General features: G+C 36.2%; 1 protein-coding gene across 3 annotated transcripts in view; it reads right to left on the bottom strand.

Moving 5' to 3' along the window:
• Positions 1 to 22,965, bottom strand: part of CNTN4 (contactin 4) — a 936,335-nt gene that overhangs the window by 912,286 nt on the left and 1,084 nt on the right. The window lies entirely within an intron of this gene.

Below are 22,965 nucleotides of genomic sequence, written 5' to 3'. Positions count from 1 at the left end.
GAAGTTTTCCTGGATTCTTGGTTTTGACTAGCCAACAACTTAAAGTCTTTTTAATCTATTTATATAAAAATTCGCCAGGGCCTAATCAAGAAGAATTAATCTGCCCATGTACATTGTTTAGCACTCTTAATTGCTATTCATTCCAGTTTTACTTGGAGACAGAGTCAGGATGATGTCAAGTTGCCTGGTGATCCCAAATGTAGTCTTGATGTGTTAAGTGGTGCAGGACAAGAGCTGTAAATCTGAAACTCTAACACTGTTCCCTAGCCCCAAAACACAAAGTAAATTTCTAAGGAAACCTCCAGTAATAAATCATCATATGTCAGCGACTAATTACAGTCATTGTAGTGCTAGAAAATTACAGCATCTCAATAAATCTTGTGAGATGTCATTTAAAAACAGGTTGTGGGTGGTGTGAGGGGACATAGCACTGCTGGATTCGGTACAAGAAGACAGATCTGGACATCCCTCTAAGCAGTGGTGACACGGCAGCTGGATCAACCAAGTAAAGGGACCCTCTAGACAAAGCACCATTTAAAACTGCTTGGATATTAGTCAGAAAGGACCTCTTCAACACATAAAAGTTAGTAAATCTATGTGATTCTGAATGGTCAGTTGCAATGTTGCAGAATAAATGGGGAAACTCTCAGGGAAGCAGGTATAGCTATGTCACAACAGTCAACCATGACCTTGTACAAGAATGCCTAATATAAGCTGCTTTGCCTGGGTATGTGATCACTCTGAGGCTTTGTGAAAATCACCAATGTTGACAGATTATGGAATGAATTTCTGCTAATCACTAAGGGGCTACTAAATCAACTCCAAAGTTACGAAGACATTGTTTGGAGAATATAAATTGTGATCATTTCTTTGGAGGGCAATCTGGAAATAACTATAAATGTCAAAAATGCAAATGCACTACTTTTGAACTGAGAAATTCCAGTTTCTTTTTCCAGAATTTATTCTACAGATATATTCACATATGTCTACAAAACTAATGTTTTTACTAACAAAGGCATATAAAGAACATAAATAATGATAGCAGGGTTTTAGTATTACGACCTTGGTACAAGGGTACATATATTCCAAGTAGTCACTGGCAAGCAAGAGATAGCTTGCTTAGGTATGTGTAGACTAATGGAGACTGACCTCTAAGATTATCTTTAAGTAAAGAAAGATATTCCATATCATCATTTTTATAGTAGATGTTCAGATTTTTCTTTTAATTAAAGAAGTAACATACACATGCTCATCTACAGTAAACATCCCTGGAAAGATAAACAGATAAAAGTATTCCTGAGATGCCTAGGTGGCTCAGTGGGTTAAGCATCTGCCTTCGGCTCAGGTCGTGATCTCAGGGTCCTGGTATCAAGTCCCACATGGGGCTCTCTGCTCAATAGGTGGCCTGCTTCCCTCTCTCTTACTCTCTGCCTGCCACTCTGCCTACTTGTGATATATCTGTCTGTCAAATAAATAAATAAATAAACAAAAATATTTAAAAATATAAAAAATAAAAAAGTTTTCCTGTCTCTAAAGAAAGAGCTATCAGGAGATGATAGAAAGAAGTTAAGTTTTGACCAAATACACTTTCATACTATTAAAATGCCCATTCACAGACACCTAACTTTTATGTAAAAATAATTTACAAATACAAAGGGTTATAAAGGCAAACTGAAATGGAAAGTTCAAACATTATCCAGGGAAATCAAACAACATTAACAGCCAGTCCAAATCAATCGAGGTCCCAGACCCTACATTTTTCATCAATATCAGAATTTTTTTTTAAATAATGTGGATAATTACCTTAACTCATCATTTCAACAGTGTAGACAGTACAGTTGAATTTTTCAGACAATGAAATGGAATCTCTTCCAAGTTATAGGTTTGACATTTGCTTAAATTCTTCAGTGAGAGGCTTCTTATATAGCACAAATTCTAGAGTAACCTATTTAACAATTCTACGAGACTGGAAAATAGAGCTGAAATGATATATTTACCATATCTAATGTTGTAATGACTTCCTAGCCTTTGGTAATGACACGAGGAAAGGGGAGGGGAAAGGATGGGGAGGAGAGAAGAAGGGAAGAAAGGAAAGGAGAGGAAAAAAGACAAGACAAAAGAACACAAGAGATAGACTATTAAAATTCACAAAGTTGGTAAGCCTAGAGTTTCAAGAAAGTTGAAATATTGTGTTAGCCTCTCTCAGTACGGAGAGCCTTCCAAACCAACATGACACTGTAATTTAGGATCTAGACAAGAATCCACGAGCTAGCCTTAGATAGTAATCTATGTTTGTGACAGTCATACTCATAATAAAAAAAACTATTTATTACCTAGATGCCTCATGTATGATTTAAATAGTATGAAAGCTAAACATATTTAAAAACTAGTCAAGTATGAAATTAAGGTTTCTCTATAGCAAGCACTCTCAAAGTGAATCCACCTAAACTAACTTCATTTTCCCAGTGTTACATTTTCCTACTTCATTCTATTCACCGCCGTCACTCCCAACATCCTCCTTCACTCCGCCGGTAGTCTAAGGCTTTCCTGACCAATGACAAGTTCATCATTTATACATAACAACTTAAGCTATGAATCAACCTCTTACTTGCCTACTGTCTCTTTACTCTTTACATGCTATCTTCTTTATCTGGAACTTTCTTCTCTAGTTGTTTGTAGGACTAGCACGTTCTCAAGTTTCAGTCTCAAAATTCACATTCACCAAAAAACCTTCCATTCCCTACACCATCGAAGACAGATATTTCCTACACTATTCTCCACCTTAGGACCCTCATCTCCTACAGAATACATACTATTTTTTCTTTAATAAGTTAATTGTTTTTACCTGAAGTATTAACTTTTTTTTTTTTTAACAGTCTCCCTTACCAAACTCTAAGCTGCATGAAGGCAGGGTCTATTTCTGGCTTGCTATTTATTTATTTATTTATTTGACACAGAGAGAGAGAGATCACAAGTAGGCAGAGAGGCAGGAAGAGAGAGAGGGGGAAGCAGACTCTCCGCTGAGCAGGGAGCCCGATGCAGGGCTCCATCCCAGGACCATGAGATCATGACCTGAGGCATTTTTCTTTTCTACCCATGGGACCTAACATAGCCCTAGCTCTTACAAGTATGCATTAAGATAGGTTTCCTAGATGAATGAAATTATTTCTAAAAGGATAGTCCACTCACATATTTCTAAGTTATCCCACTTTGACAAGACCAAAGCCACATCTGAAAACTTGTAATACCACAAATTTGTAGGGAGCAATAAATTTCATTCTAAACTTTTTATGCTCCCATTAACTCTATGTGGCATTTATGAAATCACCCAATTCATGGGAAAATATCACCAGTGTTGGAGATAGCAGAATTCGATCTCATCTACTGCTCCTCATTCTGCAAAAATATGATGGCAACTCCATGGACAAGGACACCAAGTAAAATCTTTTGAAAAACTATGGGAGAATCTTCTTGAGACAAAGAGAATCTTGGTATAGTAGTCAAAGTTTTCCAGAGAAAGAGGCTAAGAGAGAGAGAGATTTATTTTAAGAATTTGGCTCATATGATAGTGGAAGCTGTCAAGTACAAAATCTGTAGACCAGGTAGGTAACCTATAGGCAGGAGACAGAGGGAAGAGTTGGTGTTGCAGCTTCAGTTTAAAAGCAGTCCTCTGAAGGAACTCCCTTTTCCTTGGGGATGGTCAGTGTTATTCTTAAGGCCTTCATCTGCATGCATGAGGCCCACCCACATTATGGATCCACTTTATTCAAAGTCTCCTAATTTAAGTGTTAATTTCACCTTAGAAAAAAAAAAAGGAATCTTCATAGTATCATCCAGATGTGTTTGACCATATATGTGAACTGTGGTCTAGCCAAGCTGACACATAAGAGTAGCCATTACACTTTATTAAGAAGATCCTATATTGTCACTTACATTTACTCAATTTATTCTCTCTGGCAAAATGAAAGACATACAAGGGAAAACTTTTTATAAGTGTCATCATAAGATATAAAGGCATGTACTTTTAAAATGAAACATCATTTTCTGAGTGACTAATAAGCATGCATTTGAACCCATACATAAATCCACTGAGTTTTACTGCCAACAGTCAAAATCATTCTTTTCCCTTTGTTTAAATTTATAGCCAGAATAACAAAAGTCTATCAAACTCAGTATTTTCTAGAAGCTTAGCAATACTTGGAAGCCTAGCTTTACGAAAAATACATTTATACAGTGAATTTTGCATATTCAAATACATTCAGAATAATTAATATACAATTTATATATGCAAATAACCAATTTACTATACCCACAAAAATTCTGTTTACACACTTATGCCGGTGTTTATTTGAAGATCTTCCTAGTTAGAAAGGGTTCTCAACATTTGAAATACATTCTCAAACCCCTATAATTTATGAAGATTTACCATCCCTGAAATAAAATATAATTCTGAAAGCAATGAGTAAGTGCTGATGTCTTTTAACCATAAAATATAAAAATCTCTTCGTTAGCCAGGATTCCAAACTGGTTAGAAACTTTAGGTCACAGATAGGCATACTAGAGATCTGAAATCAGTACTGACATATAATAGTTGCATGACCTGAATCAAGTTATTTAATCTCTCTGACTCTTAGTTTTCTCATCTAGGACCTGGGTGTCACCACAGTCCCTAGCTCACAGAATGATCATAAGGTTAAATGAGATAATAAAATAAAAGAATTTAACAACTTATCTATACATTTGTTAAGTATTCAATTAATGTTACTCATTATGATTAAAATTTAGACAATCCATATATACATATAAAACCTATATATATTATATACATATATTATATATATTATATAATGTATAATATGTACATATATATGTATATATGATGTATGTATATCTAACACAGTGTATAGATATATAATGTACATATAATATATATCTGTATTATGTATATATAGATATATATGTATCTATATAGATACATATATGTATATATATTATGTATATATAGAAAAAATTATACATTATACATTATATATTATACATACATTCTGTGTATATATACATATATATGTATATATACATTATATACATATATAATGGTATACTATATATTATATATTATATAATACATATAATTCTGTGTATATATACATAATACATATACACAGAATGTATATGTATTATATACATATTATATATACATATACATATTATATATACATATACATATACATATTATATATATGTATATATACACAGAATGTATATGTATTATATACATTATACATTATATATATACACTAGATATATATATAATGTATATATTTTTTTCTGATGGAGTGTCTCCACTGATGGGGGGTGGGGGTATATCTTCCTAAAAGGTAGTTAATCAGAAAAAAAATTTTGAAAACCTATGCTGGAATATATGGCATGAAACATATAAAAATTGAGTAAAACCAACTGATAGATATAAAACAATTTTTAAAAACTGGGTGACAGGAAACACACATATAGGACAAAATTTCCTAAACCATATTCCAAAGAATATTTCACTCTTTGTAGCCTACACCATGCTGCATTTAATAAAATCATCTCAGAAGCTATCTAAAAATTCCATTACCAAAGACACACTTTTATTCCAGATAAAAGATAAAACTAAACTAAATGATTTTAATGATCTGCCAGGGCTGATAACTACAACCATTCCATGTTTAAGAGGCAGGGATTGTTTCTTAGTGGCCATAGACTGAAAGTATGTCAAAATTCAAATACTGAAACCTTATCCCCCACATGATGACAAATGGAAGTTGGGCCTCTAGGAGGTATTTGGCCATGAAGGTAGAGCGCTCATGAATGGGATTAGTGCCTATATAAAAAAGACCCCAGAGATTTACAGTGATGGCTGTTCTTGAACCAGGAAGTGGGAATCTCACCATACACTGAATATGCCAACAATTTGGTCCTGAATCTCCCAGTCTTCAAAACTGTAAGGAATAAACTTCTGTCATTTATAAGGCACTCAGTCTATGATACTCTGTTAATAGAGGCCAAACACTCTACAACACTACTCAAATAAATTTCAGAAACATGTATTTCACAAAGCATATAAAGATTTTGAAATGTACTAACATAAAAAAAAAAAACCCTGTTTAAAAATCCAGAATTTCCCAAGCTCATTTTCCTAAGAAACATGTTTAAAGGGAATCTATTTATATCTTGAAGAATTAGTGTTCTGCAGAACATGCTCTAGTTCCCAAACCTGGCTGAACATCAGAATCACATGGAGAGTGTATTCAAAATATAGCTTCCTAAACCTCATCCCCCAGAGACTCTGATTCAATAGAGTGGGGCTACAAATCTTTATGTTCTTCCAAAGTGCCAAGATTCTTCTCAGGATCATATTTTGTAGATTCTACCCCAGAGAATTTATACTCAGTCCTATAAACATGCCCCTCCCCCCTTCTACCTCCAAGTTAATGACAGAGAATGTTACTTCTAACAGTAGGTCTCCTGCAATGCCTTGCTTCTAACAGAAAGTCACTAAGAGTTTAGTGGTGAATGACTATATATAAAAGAGTATTAGAAGATCACTGGCCTGGGGTACAACCCAATTAACAGTGCCAGACCTGAGTTAAACTCAGACACATTCATGCTATAAGGCATCCTAGATGAAGATCAAGTCCAACAGTACAAATACCAACACATCTAGATCCAGCATTAACAAGTTTTCAGCTATGCCCCAAAATCTAAGCTTTAGGTCCCTACTATGATTTAAAAAAAAAAAAAAAAAAAAGACTCCAGAAACACATTTGTAGAAAAGACACTAAGTACCAGCTAAGTACCAGCTAGAGCAAGATGGGAACTTTCACCTAAGTGATGTTATGAAATATCAGAGGTACCAGCTTACGTGAATTATTCAAAGATACAGCTTAATGAAGAAGGAAGGTGTAGCTGTGGTCACATGAGACATTAGAACTCCTTTTGAATGATGTCATTTACCCAAACCTGAAGAGAGGAAGGCTGAGAGATGCCAAATTTCCAGCCATCTTTCCCTATTCTGCATAACCCTAGGATGAGAGTCCTTACCATAAACTGAAAAATGCAATAGCCTATTCAAGGGGATGACTTTTCCCATTCCTGGAGAGATGTCAAACTAATACGTAATATACCTTCAAAAAGTAACCTATGTGTCTGTGCTGCACAAGGTCCCAACAGAAAGATTAAGGGGTAACATCATACGGCAGGTGACAGGTAAAAAAACACCTCCAAGCATATGCTGGGAGAACATACTGGGAGAACTTTGATAGCAAGCAAGAATAAACAATGCTGAAAACCTAAGAATAAAGGGACTCTCTAAAAAGGATCTGGGCAGATCATGGGACAGAAGAGAGAAAAAGGGAACCAAGCAGCTCCAAAAAATCCCCAGTAGCAGATACCACTGGGGCAGTTTAGCCAGGACAATAACTAAAAATAAATAAGTATATATATATATATATAAAATAAAAATTAAATGAATGAATGAATGAATGAATGGACCTTCCTATTTCTTCATCCTGAATTACTTAGCTTAAGATTCCACATAAGGAGACAGAGTCTGATAATCCGAACATCTAGAAGTGCAGGTCACATGCCTGCACATCTGGTATACTGAGGCAGAGAAAGGGCATGGCTGAGAAAGTCACCAGAAAAACTTCCTCTTCCACTTCCTAGTGGGTATGGGCAGTGGGCTTGGGATTTATTGACCAATAAGACTATGAACAGCGGAAGTAATTTTGTTGTTGAAAAGGTAAACTTGCTCCTGTGATTTAAAAGGAAAAAATGTCCACTACACTATCAATGGTTATTAGTTGAAATGTTGTCAAACAGCATTAATTTCCCTTCAACAACATCGTAGGACAGCAAATGCTATTAGCAAAAGACTATACCTCGGTCACAGAAAAGAGAAATGAAATGAAGCCAAAAAATATGGTGGATAAGCAAATGGGCCCTGAACATCTTGCTATGTAAACTTCTGACATTCCAAATAAAAAAGTATTTAAATTTTAAAAAAAAGTGTTAGACTTAATTGAAATTGTCCATTTGGTAACCTACAGCACAAGACAATTATTTTCATACTCCAATATAAAATCACTTAATTACCTGTGAGATGCATTTTTTTCATCATATGCATAAGAACCTTTGTTGTTTGCTCATTTTCTGAGTTTTCTAATTTAAGCCCCAAATCACTTATTAATTCCTATGCATACTGAATTTAAATATGAAATACATTAAACAAGTATAAATATTTCATATAAATAAAATGAAAATGCACTTTTGTACCCAGTTTACTGTTATCCTACATAATTACCATGAGCCAGAACAGGAAATAAGAACCAATCATATCCCTGCATAATCATGCAGGGAGACATCTAAAAGCCTAGACAAGCTGTGGATACCACTCTACATCCCACCCCAAACACATCATTCAGATCTCACATTGAATTCAGATGGATCTTTCAAATTTAACAATCTGATGTCATCCTAGCCCTTTAAAACCGTATAATGGCTTTCTTTTTTTTTTTTTTAATTTTTTATTTTTTATAAACATGTATTTTTATCCCCAGGGGTACAGGTCTGTGAATCAGCACTCACCAAAGCACATACCCTCCCCAATGTCCATAACCCCACCCCCCTTCTCCCAACCCCCCTCCCCCCAGCAACCCTCAATGTGTTTTGTAAGATTAAGAGTCACTTATGGCTTGTCTCCCTCCCAATCCCATCTTGTTTCATTGATTCTTCTCCTACCCACTTAAGCCCCCATGTTGCATCACCACTTCCTCATATCAGGGAGATCATATGATAGTTGTCTTTCTCTGCTTGACTTATTTCGCTAAGCATGATACGCTCTAGTTCCATCCATGTTGTCGCAAATGGCAAGATTTCATTTCTTTTGATGGCTGCATAGTATTCCATTGTGTATATATACCACATCTTCTTGATCCATTCATCTGTTGATGGACATCTAGGTTCTTTCCATAGTTGGGCTATTGTGGACATTGCTGCTATAAACATTCGGGTGCACGTGCCCCTTTGGATCACTACGTTTGTATCTTTAGGGTAAATACCCAGTAGTGCAATTGCTGGGTCATAGGGCAGTTCTATTTTCAACATTTTGAGGAACCTCCATGCTGTTTTCCAGAGTGGCTGCACCAGCTTGCATTCCCACCAACAGTGTAGGAGGGTTCCCCTTTCTCCGCATCCTCGCCAGCATCTGTCATTTCCTGACTTGTTGATTTTAGCCATTCTGACTGGTGTGAGGTGATATCTCATTGTGGTTTTGATTTGTATTTCCGTATAATGGCTTTCTATGGTCTAAATGATATGGTCCAATTTTCTCTTATTCCCCAAGTTGACTTGCATGCTATAGATGCTAATCTGCACAATTCTATGATGCACAAATCACAGTCACAACTAATGCATCTGTTGTCTGCCCAGTTCTTGGGGCATTGCTCTCATTCTAGCCTATGAAATTGTGTAAGGCAAGGACTCTGCTGCTACACTCCCACATCCCTAAGGTCCTCCATTACCCAGCTCTTTGCCATTCTCTGAAGATACTCTTTTCTCTCATGAGCTATAACACTACATTATCTTTCTTAAGTGCTCTTTCCAAACACAACATGCAAATACAGTCCATCTTCCCACTTTATATCAATTATCCAGTCTTCCCTGTAATCTCTATGCAACTGACACCATAAGATCCCCTATCATGTCATACTTTGAATTTTCATACTAAACAAAAAGCTTCTTGAAAGCATATTTAACATGTCTTTACACACACACACAGACACACACACACTCATGCACACAAAGTTTATCCTTTAAACTAGATATGTAGAAATTCACTAAAGGTTCATCAATTACACTAATGGGTAAAACGGTAGATACTGTACTTGAGTTCCTAATCCCAGCATAAGCAAGAATGGCTTGAGATATTCCGCAACCAAGGCCTTCAAAAAGAACATGATGAGAACATAGTCTTAAGAAATGAAAACACTTCCCTACAATGATTTTATTGTCTATCCCAATCATGTTGACCTATTCTACCTTAATTTCTGAGTGTGTGTGTGTGTGTATGCTTTCTACCCTACTAGATTATGACCATTCTTTGGCCAGAATTCACTGTATCTATCTTTATTCCTGTAGTATTGGGTCCTTAAATATATAATTAAGTATGTTGAGTATATACTTCACACTTAAGCCTAATAGTAGGTATCCAGTTAGTTTAGTTAGTTAAGAATACAATGTAAATCAATACCTATCAATCTTTAATGTGAATACACCTGCTAAAATGAAGATCCTGATACAGTACTGCATTTCTCACTAGTTCCCAGGAAATGCCCATCTATGGAGTACAATGGTTATCAAGGTCTTGAGCAAACTTTCTCTATGAATGATGTTCTGTTCTGAACTATAGACTGTATACATAGGCCTTGCTAGAATGGATGTTCTTATGCAATAAGAAATAGAGTACATAACATCGAGGATCAATAGAAAACTCAAATAATTGATGGACAATTCATTATATCATTTTTAGATACAAGGGAAACCGCCCCTACACTCCCTTAACTTAGTCAGGCAATTCTAGTAATTGGGGATGATGTAAATGTAAATGTGTTTCTATAGTTCTTTTTTTTTTTTTAAAAAGATTTTATTTATTTTGACAGAGATCGCAAGTAGGCAGAGAGGCAGGCAGAGAGAGAAGGGGAAGCAGGCTCCCTGCTGAGCAGAGAGCCTGATGCGGTTGGTGCTGGATCCCAGGACCCTAGGATGATGACCTGAGCAGAAGGCAAAGGCTTTAACCCACTGAGCCACACAGGCACCCCTCTATAGTTCTTTCTAACATCTGAAAGCCTAAGGCAGAAATGGCAGGATTTCTACCATCCTTTCCATTCGAAGTGTATCCTTTAGGACTTTCACAAATACTTGGTCTGGTGCTCTGAAGAATCACTTAACAACTGTAGTATACAGTGCATTTTGGGAATAACCAAATGACAGAAAATACTATGGTATTAACGATTAGAAGCCCACAGTCAGGCTAATTTTCATAACAAAGCCAAAACTTAGATTCTATGGGATAGAAGAAGTAATGGATGGAAACATGTCAAGGAATTAAGATTCTGATGTGAATTAGTTTAGTAGATAGGAGGGAGAAAATGTAAATCACAATGGAAACCAGTAAGTTCTTATTTGTATGTGTTTAAAAAAAATAGAAACATGAAAGTAATTAAGGAATCTAAATAATGTCAAATAATTATAAACAAAACAATATAAAAGTATTATTTGAATTCCATAAGCCACACTAAACATATATACAAGGAGGAAGTAGAGAAACATTCAAAACAGAGTTACTGACAATGTTTCATTCTTTAAAGGTTATAGAATTAGGAAGTAAAATAAGAGTAACTTGTTTCTCTTCAAATAAGTAAAACTCCTTCATTGTAGGCATATTAATAATACCCCAGTCATTATATTACATTTGCTAAATTTTGAAATACAAAGCATGCATAAAAAAGCTGCTCTTCTCCAGAAACAAAACAAAACAAAAAAACAGAAATTCATTTCTGAGTAACGTCACTATTATAAACAAAAAAAAATGTGTAAATCTTTTGAAAAATTTCAATCACATTTGATGGAGAACAACTTGAAACATTTTTATATTTCTACTCTATCACATGTCAGCATTTCCTTTTGCAACATAGCAAGATAGACTATAGCTGAAGTAAAAAGAATACAGATGAGAAAGAGCCTATTGGATAATTCATTCTTTTTAATAAACAAGACTCTTAACCATAGCCAAAACCATTTCTCCAAAATGAAATTTCAAATAGTGCTAATCACATTTCAGTTCTGATATACTGGCTCCCTGTAGTAGTCAAAGATAAAACAACACACTATGGAAATATTGTCTTCCTCTGCTTCTATACAGTCAAGAGAGATCATAATATCTATCCATGGATAAAGACACAGGAACAAACATAAATCACTTTATTGAGTGTTTTGGAAGAATGAAATTTCAAGTTCATAAATAATAACTTTCACATGTCTCATCAACATAGGCATCATATTGAATAAATGTATAAAAAGAATAGAATCCTGGGGCGCCTGGGTGGCTCAGTGGATTAAGCCGCTGCCTTAGGCTCAGGTCATGATCTCAGGGTCCTGGGATCAAGCCCTACATTGGGCTCTCTGCTCAGCAGGGAGCCTGCTTCCTCCTCTCTCTCTGCCTGCCTCTCTGCCTACTTGTGATCTCTGTTAGGTAAATAAATAAAATCTTTAAAAAAAAAAAAAAGAATAGAATCCTAATAATAAACTTTGCAATTTGAGGAATGGTCTAATTAGGTCCCTGGCACTAGGCTATGTGTATATATGATTAATTCATTTTAGTCTTCACAACCCTACAATAATATCTCCATTATAAAGGTGGGAAAATAAAGCTGGAAGAGGTTATGTAACTCACACTAATATTTCAGTCATCAGATCATACCAAATCACCAAGTATGCCTATAGCCTCCCTTTTACATCATATAAAATAGTGTATTCCACCTGCAGAGACTAAAGTTTAACCTAAAACACAGAATTCATCATTTTGGGATGTGCATTATATTATGTTCCTTTTTTTAAGAGTTAGCCTTCATAGGGCACCTGCCTGGCTCAGTTGGTGGAGCATTTGCAACTCTTCATCTCAGGATTGTGAGTCCTAGCCTCACATTGGGCATAGGAATCCCTTAAAAACAAAATCTTTAAAAAAAGCAAAAAAGAATTCATCTTAAAATACTCATTTAAGGAGCTACATTGTAAGAAAACCACTAAAATTTGTAAAAGTTTATTAATTCAGAAGAAAAGAAAACTGCTGCTCTAAATAATAGTAACATTTTAAGAACAGTGCTTATTTCAGTTATAGCTCAGACTCTACACTACAATATGCTGGCAAATTGCTATTAATAAAGTGAATAGAGTTATTGAAACTGTGAATTCATGATACCTCCATGTTACATAGTGTATATACAGAGGTTACCACTACCTCAATAATATCTAGAATTTTTGCAGTGCCTTGAATTCTGACCATCAGGTTCAAAAAAGAAAATGGAGGGGAAACACTAGGAATTTTAAGCAAGAAACTACTAACTGGTAAATGAAACCTAGAAATGTGCTGAAGGAAATAAAAGAGAATTACTTCATTCAGTAAAGACAATGTGCTCATAGTACAGATTTTTTAAGATTTTATTTATTTATTTTGACAGACAGAGATCTCAAGTAGGCAGAAAGGCAGGCAGAGAGAGAAGGGGCAGTAGGCTCCCCGCTGAGCAGAAAGCCTGATGTGGAGCCAATCCCAGGACCCTGAGACCATGACCTGAGCCAAAGGCAGAGGCTTAACCCACTGAGTCACCCAGGCACCCCAGTACAGACTTTTGAACTAAGTTTCTTGTACTGCAGGTAAAATGGTCAACATTCCACAACTATATCACAGGAATCTTCACCTATATCACAGGAATCTTCACAAAGATGATTCTGCTGCAAAGCATATCACCAACACATATGACAATGTTATCAAGGCAGGTAATTTTCTATTTCTACTGTACTGCAGTAACACTTTACCTCTCAGATCCTCAGTCAGGATGTAGGAAAAGGTGAAACTGAGAACAGAGAAAATGTGAAACAGCCATACTATTCTGTCACCAAAAGCATCTGTTGGGGTGGAGAGGGGCTGGAGGGGCGGGGGGAGCTGCAGGTAAGGAGAAAAAAAGAAAAGGCCCTTCAGAGCTTCTTTCAGAATCTACTCAAACTATTAAATATACTTGGAATGGCTTGTATATTTCATTATTCTAGTTCACAAACAGTAAGAAACAGCAAATAGAAATGGCTAGTTCACTAAACCAAGGAATCAATTATGACCATCAAAAGGCATCAGAAAGCAGACAGAGGGTACCCACATCTCAGCTGCACTTGTTGGGATCCTGTATGTGTGTGTGTGTGTGTGTGTGTGTGTGTGTGTGTGTGTATATATATATATATATATATATAACACATGAAGTGGTTCAACAAATATATAAAGCATCCATGTGTACTATGTTCTGTATAAATTGCAAAGATCACAGTATAAGGCTAATTTGCTTATTACTTAGAATGTGCCATGAACACTGCACTAGTCTTAAAAAATTATCAATTAATGTTCACAGCATCTCTCTAAGATAGGCATATTCAACTTCTCACAGATTTTTAAAACTGCCTTAGGAAGGGTTAAGAACATGTTCAAGATCACACAGCTGCTAAGTGACAGAACAAATCTAGGTCTGTCTGCATCAAAGGCCCATGTTCTAGTCTAAACTACTTTTCTATGTTCATCATGGTGATCCTTTGTCATCAAGAAGTAAATCATATTCAGCCACCTGTTTAAAAGGTAAAGGAATATTTTTAGAGAGATTCCCATTTAAAAAGAAAAAAAAAACTACCATTAAAGACAAACTTCTATTTATAACTACTTCGTTCCAAGAATTCTATATATAACCATGTTTGTATTCTAATTTTTACTAAGAATTCAAAATGTGACCTGGGCGCTGGGTGTCTCAGTCAGTTAAGTGGCCAGCTCTTGATTCCAGTTCAGGTCATGATCTTAGGGACATGAGATAGAGCCCCACTTTGGCCTCTACGCTCAACAGGGAGTCTCCTTAAGATTCTCTCTCCCATTCTCTCTACCCCATCTCTCCACTCTCTCTCTCAAATAAATAAATAAATCTTGAACAAAAAATTAAAAAAATAAATGTGACCTAGGTAAACATTTTCTTCTTAAGGATGTCATTCACCTAATTAAATGCAATAAAAGTAGTCCTTGGATTTGTAATTAATTTGCTAATCTGTGAGAAGTCTAGAATCAATAGCTAGCTAACAGCTAATCAAATGAGTCACTAAAGGCAAAAATATTCATATTTATATTTCATAATTGAAGAGCAATCATAATACAGATAATACAAATTTGTACAACTGAAAATGATGGCAGTGTGCCTAGAATCAAGCCTCATAAAACACATTTGAGGATTTGAGTCATGTCATTATTTTTTTCACTTTTCTTCTCCTACAAACTGGGCCTATTTCAGCATAAGCACACTTATATCACCTGTCCTCAATGGAAATTTCCATAACAAACCTAAAAGGCACAGGAAACATGAATTATCAAGGTTCCTATTAGGAAAATTGTGCAAGGCACAAATATTTACACCCAGAAGTTCAACTCAAAGGTGGAGAGTATATTTTACCATGGTATAAACAAAAGAGACTTCTATATGCATTTTTTTTTAAATCTCCAGGTCATTATGGAATCAGCAGTGCTTCTACTCTCCTAACCCTCATTTTCTCATGAACCATACTCCCTTCCCAGAAGTATGCCATTTTATTTAATTAATAGTGATAAATGCATATTTTAAGTGTTATGGCCTGAAATTGACCCTTTCCAAATATGGAAAATATTTTCTCTTTCCAAACTATGAAAACAGCTGACTCTGGCTTCAGATAAGCCAGAAAAAGAATAAATAAATAAAACCTTATCTAAAAAGGAACTAATCTTACAGCCAAATCCTGCTTTTTTAAGTTTTAAACACAAAAATTTTTTTAAAAATCTTTCTGAAGTATTTCCTAATTACTCTCAGGGACTTGTCTGTTCCTCAAATTCCTGGTAATACCATTAATGTTCCATGAACATGTATATTCTGAGCTTAATTGTATCTCTGGTATCTACCATGTTTTACCAAGAGATATCCAAAATGAATATTACTAATCAATTAAAATCTGTTTATTGGAAGCTTACTAAGATTTAGGCACTAAACTAAGTACTTTATAAGCAGTATTCCACATAATCTTCATAAAACTCCTGTGTCTTTAAGGACTATCCAAGTTTTAAGATCTGTCCATCAATAAACTAAGTCATTTAGCTTACTATGTCTTTTAATTATCTGAACAACCCTACAAAATGTGTATCTTCCCATTACACAGCTAATAAAACTGAAACTTAAAAAAGGTAGGTAACTTGCTATGACATAATTATACAGATAGTGCAAAATGGATTTAGGGCTGGTAAGAAATCCATGACTCCAAATTTCAAGCCCCTATCCACTCTCTCATGGAACTCTCATGGTACTGAGTAACATTACAATGTACTAGGTAGGGCAATGAATGTCCCAATTTGCCCAATACTTTACTGGTTTTAACACTGAATGTTCAACACCCTAGGAATCCCTCAGTCTTGGGAAAACTAGGAGGGCTGATCACCTTCATAATAAGTGTTATATCAGTGGCATGGAAAAAAATAAATAAATAAGAGTCCATACAGAAAAGGCAATCATTATTCCTTAGTAAGATTGAAAGAGGGTTAATAGAGTGGCAATTGAGTTGAACATTATGCAAACTGTAATAAACATGGTGGAGAAAGATGACAAAGGTAGAACAGACACAAAGGCACTGAAAACAAAGACATGCAAAAAAAATCACTTGTCAGGTTCCAGGGTGGGCACCTAGACTGCAAACCTGGAAAGGGGATAACAACAGGGGAAGTGTAAATGGAAAGGAAAACACCATCTAGGACGGACCGGAAGTATTCTTATTAAAGGAAATTAAGCATGAGGATATGGTTTTAACTTCCACTTCCCTCCATAGCTCTACAGAGATGGGCTTTGAAGAAATGACAGCTTTCACTTTATGATTTAGTGATGACTATATGTGCCTTGGTAGGGGGATGCCAAGTGATTCCTAACTGGGAAACGGACTTATTATAAGCAGCAAAAGATCTCACTTCTTTGCAGTCATTCTCACTGTGCCACATGCCCTTTCTGGAAACAATTACTGCGGATAGGGAGAGCCAATACTCTTTCTTAAGTAGCAGAGCATGTTTCAATCCTAACTCTAAGAAATAGAGTTTCCCCAGACCATACACACTAAAAATGGGATGGAACCAGACGACGGAATACTCTTGAGCACTAAAAAGAAATGAGAGAGAGGGAGATATGAATAGGCAGAATATAGGGAAGTGTTAGGGCAGTGAAAATACTCTGTATGATACTTTAGTGATGGATATATGTCATCATACATGTATTTGTCCAAACCCATAGAAGTGTAACACCAACAATGAATCTTAAGGTAAACTACGAACTTAGGATGATTATGATGTCAGTGTAGGTTCATCCTGGGTAGAATATGTATCACTCTGATAAGTGATGTTGATAATGTCAGGGAGCAGATGTATATAGGGTATCTCTGTACTACCCTATAAATTTTGTTATAAATCTGCTCTTAAAAAATAAGACCAAAAACTAATAACGTATTATATGTATTAAATTTAAATTTTTAAAAAATAAGGTCATGGGGCACCTGGGTGGCTCAGTACATTAAGCCTCTGCCTTCAGCTCAGATCATGATCTCAGGGTCCTGGGATCAAGCCCTGCATTGGGTTCTCTGCTCAGCAGGGAGCCTGCTTCCCCCCTCTCTCTGCCTGCCTCTCCGCCTGCTTATGATCTCTCTCTCTCTCTCTGTCAAATAAATAAAATATTTTTAAAAATATATAAATATAAATAAACAAACAAACAAATAAATAAATAAGGTCTTAAGGGGTGCCCTGGTGGCTCACTTAATTAAGCATCCAACTCCTGGTTTAGGCTCAGATCATGATATCAAGGGATCTTGAGATCAAACCCCACTTCAGGATCTGTACTCAGCACAGAGTCTGCTGGAGACTCTTTCTCTCTCTCTCTCTCCCTCCTGCTCTGCTCCTCCTACACCCCAAAGAAATTAATAAATAAAGTCCTAAAACAAGCACTAGAATGGGATAGTAACAAAGGCCAACATTAAAAGGAAGAAAGGGAATAGGCATTTACCAGGCAAATAACCTATACATATACACAAATACACATGCCCAGAGACACAGACACAGGCCTTTCTCTACACATAGAGAGAGGAAAATAGAACTGGCTGGCAATTTCACATTCCCGTAATAGAAATCTGTGAGTGACCATTTATTGAAAAATCTGCTTTATTCACCACACCTGTTTTCTGGGCACTCAGTGTGACTCCTATCCTTAGCTTCCCTTACAGAGAGGAATGGCCATGTTCTGTCTAATGGAATGTGGACAGAAGACATGATAACCACTCTCAATGCAGGCCTATAAAAACCACTTGTGAAACTTGTCAGGACATTTCCCTCCTTACACCCCATATACCTTGTCTGAAGAAGGAGGACTCCAGGGTCTTAGCAGAGGATGAAGCCAGAAGATAAGGAAACTGATTTCTCAAATGACCCCATGGGAAGCCATTCAATCAGAACTATGTTGTGAGTATTGAACTACCCCACATGAGCAAGAGTAGGAAGCATTTTAAGTCACTGAAAATTTAGAGTTTACCTGTTATAGCAGCTAGAGTTAGCTTTTCACGAGGTCCTGTGGGACCCTGTTCACTCGGAGTCTGAAAATACGATAGTAAGTTTAAACCTCTCTGTCCTATTACCCCCATTAAATTATAAAAAAGGGACTCACACACATATAAATGGTGTGGGTGTGAGGAAATTTGGAAGCAAGGTAAATTTAGGGAAAAAAAAGGTTATCTCTTAAAAAGTTTAGGCAAAGTTAGAAAATGAACAGGGTCTTTTGAGAAAGAGGTGACTGACACGCATGCAAGTATATCTGCCCACCTACATGGTGAGAACATATGTGTCATTAATTAATTGGGAAGATGTCACAAATACATACCGGACAAGAAGAAAAAAATGACTTAAAATACTGGAAAATGAATTGTGTTGGCAGAAAGTACACTCTCACTATTAACCACCTCACATCTCTACTATAACTGTTTGGAACCAAAACTGTGAGAGGTATTTTTACAAAGGACAAATACACAGGAAAGGTGAGATGAGGCAGATTCTCTAATATAAGTGGGACAAGATAACAGAACAAGACCAAAAGGGATCATTTTTCTTTTCCACGATGCTAGGATTATCGGTAGAAGTCCCTTTAGTCATGCAGCAAATGCTCAAAAAGTTTTGCAAAGCTGAAAGAACAAGAGAAGAGTTTTCTTTCTTGGGAGCTGGGAATGTTGATGAAAAACAATGCTTTTGATCAAAGGGAAGATCAGAGGAGAATATTTTAGCTATGAATTTGCCAGAAAGAATATTTGCTTAGGCTAAGAAGTGAGTAGGAATTTAACTTTACATACTGCAGGGGCGCCTGGGTGGCTCAGTGGGTTAAAGCCTCTGCCTTCAGCTCAGGTCCTGATCCCAGAGTCCTGGGATAGAGCCCCGCATCGGGCTCTCTGCTCAGCAGAGAGCCTGCTTCCCTTCCTCTCTCTCTGCCTGCCTCTCTGCCTACTTGTGATCTCTCTCTCTGTATCAAATAAATAAATAAAATTTAAAAAAAAAAAAAAAACTTTACATACTGCAGCATAAAAATGGCAGCCAAGAATTCCCACAATGAAAGCCTAAGAGAAAGGCTATAATTCAGGGCATAGACTCTGATAATTTGTTTATCAGAAGTGAAAAAGCATTGTGGTAGAGAGTCTTACTTTAAACACCTGATTCAAGTAAGTATTCAAGATAAATCTGTTTCATATCTAATTACACTCCATTACATTTTAGATTAGATACAATCTTTTTTCTTCTTTGGGATTTTTTAATTCTTCTCCAACTTTTTTATACAGACAAAAAGAAAAAGTGGTCCAATGGCAACATAACAAAGGTATTGAGGCAAGAATAAATAAGTAGTATAATGAAGCTGTTAAGAAAATCAACTCTAGAGCCTGAGAACTGGTTCAAATCCCAGCTCTGCCACTTACTGGCTATGTTGAGCAAACGACTTAATTTCTCTAAGCCAAGTTTTCCTTATTTATACAACATAGACAATACCTACCAAGGAGGGCAAAGCGCTTAGAAAAGTATTTCCTTATAATTGTCCTGGTTTTTTTCTGCCAGGAAAACCAGGTGTTGGGGGAAGGAAAGGTAAGTAATATTTATTGAAAATTGAAGAAATATCACACAGAGTAACAGAGTGTCAGAAATGCTAGCTGTTCCCCCAAGAGTTCTTCTCCTTCCTTGAAACACAGCTATACTGCATTCCCCAGCCTCCCTTACAGTAAGATTCGTTTACATACAGGTGAGTTCTGGCCAATGGAATGAAAGCAAAAGTTCTATGTATGGTTTGCAAGTCTGAACGATTAATGAATGTTCTCCAAGTCTTTTTCCTTCCAGTGCTTTGATGCATAAAGATGAGCATGTTGACCCTGCTGAAGAAGACAGAGTTCTCGGAGGAATGCTGCCAGGATCATCCAGTTGGGGACTCAACATGAATGAGAATATTTCATGTTTGAAGAAGTACACTTATGGATTCATTTGTTATAGCTGTTAACCTGTCTAAACTAACAGAGGTAAGCTCTATACCCATACTCTCACATTTAATTCCTACAATGATGCCTTGAAACTTAATGTTATCCCAATTTTATAGCTAAGGAAAATTAGACTCAAAAAAGTTATGCAACTATCTTGTCCAACATCATGAATGTAAGAAGTGGTAGGGTCACATCCAGCTTTATCTGCTGCAAGGCTTTTGATCTTTCCACCTTCCGCGCAATACTGCAACATGGACAATGTTTCTTTTCCTCATCTTCCTGGTTTCCTCACTTTTTAACCACAGAAACCTCAGTCTTTAAGTTAAAACCTCATTTTTTTTTCTTCTGTATATCTAATTTGGGAGATCCAGGATGATCCCTAATATCACATTCATGTCTTCTGCGTCATTTTGTCCACATACGTGCTCATGACCAGGAAACAGTGCTCTTAACCCATCTGTTACAGGAGACACAGATTTCGAGCAGTTTTTCAACCGGCTACCGTACCAAAGACAGTGAATGGCAAAGCCAGAGGTAAGAAAAGAAAGGTAAAAACTCCACAAACCATCAGTGATTTCCAAAGTGGAGTATACACCCGAGGGCAATGCAGAGCAAATCACTGGAATCCATAAAAATATTAGAACTTCTGTTTCATATTTTTTGTTTTATTTATCCTTTAGCTTTTGCCGTATCTATTTCCTAAGTAGTAATATCAACATATTAGTATATATGTATAACATTAATAAATTTTAGTGAATATGGACAAATTTTCTTCTGATAGCATGTAAGAGGAAAAAAATAAATAAGGACTAATAAGTATATGTAATAAATCTGGTTTCCTTCACCAGACTTGATACTGTGTTATGGAAAAATGAAAACAACAAAACTTACCACATCTGTGTATACAGACATCTCTCTGCTTACCATTTGAAATAGACTAATTCAATTAAAATCATATAAAAACATGTTTTCACAAAAGATTAAATTTTTTAAATAAAAACCAAGATTGAAACTAATGTATATTCTATCTATGTCTTTGAATATAACACAGAAGAACCCAACAAGTTAAACTGGGCAGATAATTTGGAACTATAAAGCGGAGTTTTTTGCTGAGAAGCTTAATTATTCAGGTTACCTTTATGTTTTTTAAGAAATAAATTGAAGTAACAGATGTCCTGTGTACCTTTCAGAAGAAAACTCCTAGTCAAAAGATTTAGTACTTAGAGGGAAAATAATTAGAAGACCTACTTCTGAGTAAGAAGAAGAAAGAGAACTAGGTAAAATAAATGGATGATTTTTTAAAAAGTTAAGATTATTTGATAAGCTTTCTATTTAAAGTCCCACCAATATGTAATGACTATTTAAAGAGATGTTGAGCTGACTCAAGGAGACAGACTCCCCCAAGTTAAAGAAAACTGTTTTCATAAAGGCTATCAAAAAGATAATCTGCTTCTGCTGAAATTTCCATATGGCTCTGACCTGCACCCTTAAACAATAGGTCTTTTCTCTTATTGGTCTTAGTCCCTAATTTTAAAAGGTCGGTTTCTCTATGTTCGCCTCCAACCTGACAGAGTCCATAATGAGGTTTATCATCATGATCCCTCATCAATCCAGAGCAGCTTAAGTTGGTTTAAACAAACAAAAATCAAGAGCATTTTATAACATGGCAAAAATGATACTCCCATGGTACTTGTTTTTGATTCTTAGCAATCTAACACTTCCACCACCTATTGTGGAGATTAACATAGTCTTGAATGAAATCAAGATGAAGATGGCAAGAAAAAAGTTATGGGTGAAATGTGAATTTTCTCATAAATGCCACAAAAATCACCTGCAGGTATCTGTCTCCATGGCACAATGTTCTTTTTCACCCACTTGGGTAGAGACAGAACAAACTTGCTAATCGGCCCCAAATATAAATGCTCCTCCGAGGACCTGCCTGCTGGAAATCCACTCCAGTCCTTACTAAAGGGCATAAACATCAAAATACAAAAAGCTCATTCCAAATTATTACTGTAAATGTCCAAACAAATCAATTATGTGGAATTATTCTTTGAAATATCTAGCTCCTGTCACAAGAAGCTGCAGATGCTTCCCAAGCCATTAAAATACAGTTATTCAGACAAACATGTCCCGCCCCTATGTTGATTTCAGTGGGAAAACTAGAAAAAGTTCCCGGAGCTTTCCTTCCAGAAGCTCCTCCTTGCAAACAAACCTCCAACACACCCCAAGATTCACGATCCCACCTCTACGAAGACCACCCACCCGAAGTGATCAGTCACACTGATTCGCCCTACGCTATCCCCGAAAACCTTTTCGCTACAAACCTGGAGACCCCAGCCAGCAACCAACCTCCTTAGCTTCGCGTTGCGCGAAGCAGCCTCCTTGCTGGAAATCCGCTGTGCTGCAAAATATTCTAATGCATCAGACTGCCTGACTGGTTCAGAAAGATTGAACAGCCCACGTCCTCTTACCCTCACCTCCACACCGTTCATAAATAATAGAATATACAAACGAATCACAGAGGGAGAAAAGGCAGGCAGGTTTTGAGCCCTCCTTCCCAGAAGGAGAGTGCGG

This window comes from Mustela putorius, unplaced genomic scaffold, assembly GCF_011764305.1.
Source record: "Mustela putorius furo isolate JIRA1106 unplaced genomic scaffold, ASM1176430v1.1 tig00003850_pilon_pilon_pilon, whole genome shotgun sequence".
NCBI classification, from domain to species: Eukaryota; Metazoa; Chordata; class Mammalia; order Carnivora; family Mustelidae; genus Mustela; species Mustela putorius.
This window is presented reverse-complemented; position numbering and strand designations above follow the sequence as displayed.